Raw genomic sequence first — 5,909 nt, forward strand, 5'->3', positions numbered from 1 at the left:
GTCGTTATTGATGGTTTCGGATCTCTTCCAAACTGTGTTTCTGACAGCTGTTGTGATTAAAAGTAAGTATCATGTGAAAATCAGAGAGAAACCAGAAATGAAGGCAGCAGTGTTTGATGTGAGTCCAAGTTTGAGAAACTATGCAGTGCTCACCAGGCACATAAGTACATAATTTGGGGTATTTAGCAACGAAGTAAAAGCATTTTTTTAATCTTCCATTAATATGTATTATATTAAAAATCACCACAGTTGATTCTTGTTATTTGCAGTTGTTATGTTCTAGAATGTTCCCACTAACAGTGAATTAACAGATACTGAATCATTGTTCCAAGGAGAAATACCTGCAAGTTCCTGACCACAGCAGTTTTACCAGTTCACAACCTTATTTAATTAGTGTTTCTGTTTAAAGACATTTTAATATATACTGTTGACTCATTAACACTGAACTCAAAGCTGGTGGCATTATAACACGTGCCTGAAGGAAGCTTATCTAGCACGTGTCTTTTCTTCATAAGGCACCTCATAAGCTTCCTGTGCTCAGGAAACAGACAGCATTTCATCATCATGCTTCAGTGTGTTCTAAACAGTGAAATCACCAGCAAAAAGCATAAAAATATGAGAAATATGGCACTTAATAGATCACGGAAAGACTTGTTTACCGTATAGGACTGAAACTAGAAAGTAGAGGGTCCTCTTGTTTGACCTCAACTGGAAACATGTTCATCTTGTGAAAATTTCAATACTCTGCATGTGTCTGCAAATGACCATGAAAGTGCCATAGGTATCAATTTTGGTGTTACAAATACATTTTAGCAAGTAGGAGAACTCCCAAAATAGACTCTGCAAATGATGAGAATCGGCTGAACTAAGCTGTTAGAATACATATATACATATATATATATATATGTGTATGTAACTTTAAAAGTATATATGTATATATATACATACATACATATATACTTTTAAAGTTATTTGGATCCAACTAATTAGTAAATAGAACTAAACTATTAGGTATTTCTCTTAACCTAGAGGCCCTTGAAAAATTTCTAAGATACTGAGGACACTAAACAAAAGTTTGAGAGCCTTTGATTTCTACTCTCCTTCTCTCCTCCCCAAATTATCGATACCTCCGTCTTCTTTCCTAACCCAGTTTAGCTGTCCCTTCTTATCTGATACCTTCTCTGTGTCTTCAGTTAACATTAGCCACTTCCTCTTTTGGCTCCTGCATCCTAAGTGGTAAGTGACCCTTTGATGCCACTTATCACAGTACAAAGGGATCCACCTCTATCATGAGATCGGTTACTCTGAAACCCAGGAAGTATTTCATTCTTTGCTCACCATTTTTTGTCAGGCCACAATATCCTTGTTCTACCAGGAATAACAACAAAAATTTTGCCAGTTCTTTTTCTAGTTCTCCGTTGCTAGACACTCTAAATTATCTCACGTCTTTTGCATTGTATTTCCAGGATCCCTAGATCTGGAGGAATGGAGGAAGGATTAAGATCTCACTTGTGTTCAAAAGTAAATCTTTCCTGTGCTTCAGTCTTTGCTGAGTATAGTACTATCTGCATCTCAAGCACTTGGTGACTGCCGTGGGTACCAGGGCTGGCACCAGAATTTGAGGGCACTGCTTGCTGTGCTCCTGTGTACCAAAGCTGTACCATCACAGCATCCTAACCTGTCTTGTGGACTTTATCCATCTCCTCCCCAACTAGGCCTTTGTTATGGAAACAAGACAGCATATTGGCATATCTGATTTTGGGGTAGGAAATTTCTCCATACTGTATTAAAAGAGGTTCATTCAAATACATTTTTAAGAGAATAAAAGTGCATTCACAGTATGAGAGAAGAAACTTGAGATACTTACAAATCAGTAAGAAATAGCAACCACATCAAAAATAAGAAAATCAACAGATATTTTGTAAAAGAGGACATACAAACGAGCAATAAAGCTGAAAGGGTGTTTAACCTCTTCTGTAAAGAAATACAAATTAAATCTGTAATTATTCTCTAAAACAGAACAGCTAAAATTTAAAAAAAGACTGACAATACCAATAAGTTAAGGATTTTAGTAGTATTATTACTTCTATTATCCCAAGTATTACTTCTATTATCTGGAAGCATTCCAAAATTCTTCAACCATACTAATATAATAATATTAATATAAAATACTAATTACATGTACTCATATATACTAAACCTAATAATAATTATAAGTATCATAATAATGACATAAATAGTTTAGACACAAAAGAATACATGTTATTTGAGGACTGCTGCACCACTTTACATTCCCACCAGCAATGTATTAGTGATCCAGTTTCTCTATATTCTTGCCAACATTCTCGCCATTTTGGTAGGAATTTTGTTAAACTTGTGTATCAATTTGGAAGGAATTGACTTCTTTACTATATTCAGACTTTCGTGAACCTACAAATTTGGTATATCTCTCCATTTTTTTACATCTTCTTTTTATTTCTTTCAACAGTATTTTGTAGTTTTCAGTACAGGTTTTATTTTATTTCTAAGAATTTTATTTTTTAAATATCAGTTTCCATGTGTTCATTGCTAATATATAGAAATATAATAGATGTTTGGATGTTGATCTTGTCTATGCTAATGTATGTATTCAGTGGTATAAATTTCTCTCCTGCCACTGCTTTAGCTGCATGTCATGAATTTTGATATGTCGTACATTCATTTCCATTCAGTTCAATGTATTATTTATTTTTTCTAAAAATTTCCTCTTTGACTAATGGATTATTTAGAAGTGTGTTGTTTAGTTTCTAGGTTTCGATGATATCTCTATTATGTTTCTGTTATTGATTTCTAGTTTGATTCCATTGTGGTCAGAGAATGTGGTCTTTATGATTTTAATACTTTTAAATTTGTTGCAGTTGGTTTTATGGCCCAGAATATAATCTATCTTGGTATATATTCCTTTGGGTTCTTGAAAATAATGTGGGGTTTTTTTTTTGTTTGTTTTGTTTTTGCTATTGTTAGATGAAGTGTTCTATAAATGTCAATTAGATTTTGTTGGTTACTAGAGTAGTTGAGTTCTTCACAATCCTGACTTTCTGTTTAGCAATTTATCAATACCAGAGAGAAAAGAGAAGTGTTGAAGTTGCTGACAATAATTGTGGATTTCTCTACTTCACCTTTCATTTAAGCTCGCATATTTTGCAGCTTTTTTGCTTGGTTCACATACACATAGAATTGTTATGTCTTCTTTATGGGTTGACCCTTTTTATGATTATGTAATGTCCCTCTCCGTCTCTGATAATTTTCTTTGCTTTGAAAGTCATTTTTTCTGACACTGATATAGCCATCTCTGCTTTTGATTAATGTTTGCAGGGTATATATTCTTTCATCTTTTTCCTTTCAAACTATGTACGTCATTATATTTGAAGTGAGTTTCTTGTAGACGATGTATTCTTGGATCACATTTGAATCCACTTTGTCAACCTCTGACTTTTAAATGGTGTATTTAGGCTATTTGCATTTAATTTAATTATTGATATATTAAGGCTAAGTCTGCCATTTTATATTTTGTTTCCTTTTCACTCTTCTGTTTTTCATTTATGTTTCTCTTTTCTTAATTTTTGTGAACTACTAACATTTTTTAGAATTTTATTTCACTTGCGTATAGTGTTTGCTTTTATCTTATTTACAGTTTATTTAGTGGTTGCTTTAGAAAGTATATTGCAGGTACATATTAATCAAATTCTACCACTATCAGTATTTTATCAGTTTGAGTGAAGTGTAGAAATCTTATGTCCCTTTACATTCATGTATTTCCTCATTTATAATTCTCTTTCCTTCCTGTATGTCCTGTATGTCCTGTATGTCCTTCCTGTATGTATTTCCTTTACATATATTGAATTCCACACTGGACATTGTTACAATTTTGGCTTCCATTAGCCCATATAATTTAGAAAACATAAGAAAAGAAATGTTGTCTATAGCCATACCACTCTGAACAAGCTGGATCCCATCTGATCTCGGAAGCTAAGCAAGATCGGGCCCGGTTAGTACTTGGATGGGAGACCACCTAGGAAGACCAGGTGCTGTAGGTGTAAAAAATAAAAAAATAAGAGATTGTAAACTGACAAGGTCCTTGCAATCTGTGAGGTCAACCAAGGGCTGCCTTGCTTAAAAAAGAAAGAAAGAAAAAAAGGAAAGAAAAGAAATGCAATTCTCATATTTCACTCTTACATTTTCTTTTGTCTGTGCTGATGTTCCAAGATTGTTTTTTACAAATAATTTTCTTTCAATTTAGAGAATTTCTGTTAGCCGTCTTTTTTCCCCAGGGTAGATCCGTTGGTGATAAATTCTCTTAATCTTCCTTCACCTGAGAATGTCTGAATTTCATCTACATTCCTGAAGTACAATTTAACTAGATATAAAACTATGGGTTCACAGTTATTTTCTTTAAGCCCTTGAAAAGTGTCTCACTTTTTTCTACCCTCCATTGTTTCTGGACAGAAATTCTGTCATTTTGAAGTGTTTGTCCTCTGTTGGTAATGTGTCATTTTTCTCTGGCCGCTTCTAAGACTTTCATTTGTTTTTAGTTTTCAAAAGTTTACCTATAATGTGTCTTAGCATGGATTCCTTTGGTTTTACTCCGTTTTAAGATTGCTCACTTTTTGATCTGAAGGTTTATGCATTTTGCAAGTTTAGACAATGTTCAGTTTTTATTTCTTTGAAAAATTTTTTAATTCCCATCCTCTTTCTGATCTCCTGGAATTCTGATGACATAAATATTGATATTTTGTTAGATATTTTGTTATAATCCCACATGTCCCTGGGACTCCATTCAATTTTTTTTAACCGTTTTCCTCTCTGTTGTTCAGATTTGGTAATTTTTATTGTTTTATCTTCAAGTTCACTGATTCATTCTTTCCTCTCCATTCCGTAGTAGGTCCCTTCATCAAGTTTTTTATCTTGGCTATTATATTTTTTAGTTCTAAACTTTTAATTTGATTTTTCTCTACATTTTCTATATCTCTTTTGAGATTTTCTATTTTTTAAATTTGTTTCAAGTCTTTTCATATTTGGTCATTAAATTATTTTTTATGATGGCTGCTTTAAATCTTTGTCAGATAATTTTATCATCTGTGTCATTTTGGTGTCAACGTCTATTGATTGTCTTTTTTTCATTTAGTTTGAGATGTTGGTGTTTTGTATGACAAGTGATTTTTTAATTTAAACCTGGATACCTTGGCTATTATAAGAATCCTGTGTTTTGGTAGGGCTCTTCTGACACCACTCCAGTGGGGGAAAAGGGATGCCACCTTGTTATTCCCAGGTGGTAGCAGAAGTCTCAGTTCTCCACTTGGCCTCTGTGGGGACAGGATAAGACTCCTTGGTATTGCTGGGCAGGGATGAGAGTTTAGGTACCTCTCTAGGCCTCAGCTGATACCACCTTGATACCATGGCATACTTTTCTTTGTTGGTGCATTAAAAATAATAGATCTAAAAGTATTTCTGTGTTAAAAATCAAATTATAAGCCAAGAAGGAAACTACTATGTATTTAGACCAGATAACTATTTTGGCTGATCCTTTCTTTAGAGGATAAGATAGCACTACTGACAAAGAAAACCTTTGTGAATGTCAGGCCAGCAGTTGTTTAGGCATAGGAAAGGTTCTGGTTACAGATAACTTTGCCAAAACCAAATTTTTAGTTTGGTTTTCCAAGAAGCAGACCTGAGACAAGTGTAAGCTTGTTTGGAGGTGATCCCAGAAAACATCAATAGGAGGGAGAGTAGGGAAGGAAGACCTGTGAGCAGAGACAGCGAATAAAGGGTACACTGTGAAGCAAATAACCAATGTGGCACTCAGAGGTCAATTGTGTTTGGGTACTATGGACACAACCATTGTACAGAGCTTGGAGTATGTTGGAGTCAGG

The 5,909-nt window shown here is 34.0% G+C and overlaps 1 pseudogene; it reads left to right on the forward strand.

The window, feature by feature from the left end:
* Nucleotides 1–3,957: 3,957 nt before the first annotated feature.
* Nucleotides 3,958–4,076, forward strand: LOC120584477 (uncharacterized; annotated as a pseudogene).
* The last annotated feature ends 1,833 nt before the right edge of the window (nt 4,077–5,909 follow it).

Source organism: Pteropus medius, unplaced genomic scaffold (genome assembly GCF_902729225.1).
Source record: "Pteropus medius unplaced genomic scaffold, Ma_sr-lr_union100, whole genome shotgun sequence".
Lineage (NCBI taxonomy): Eukaryota > Metazoa > Chordata > Mammalia > Chiroptera > Pteropodidae > Pteropus > Pteropus medius.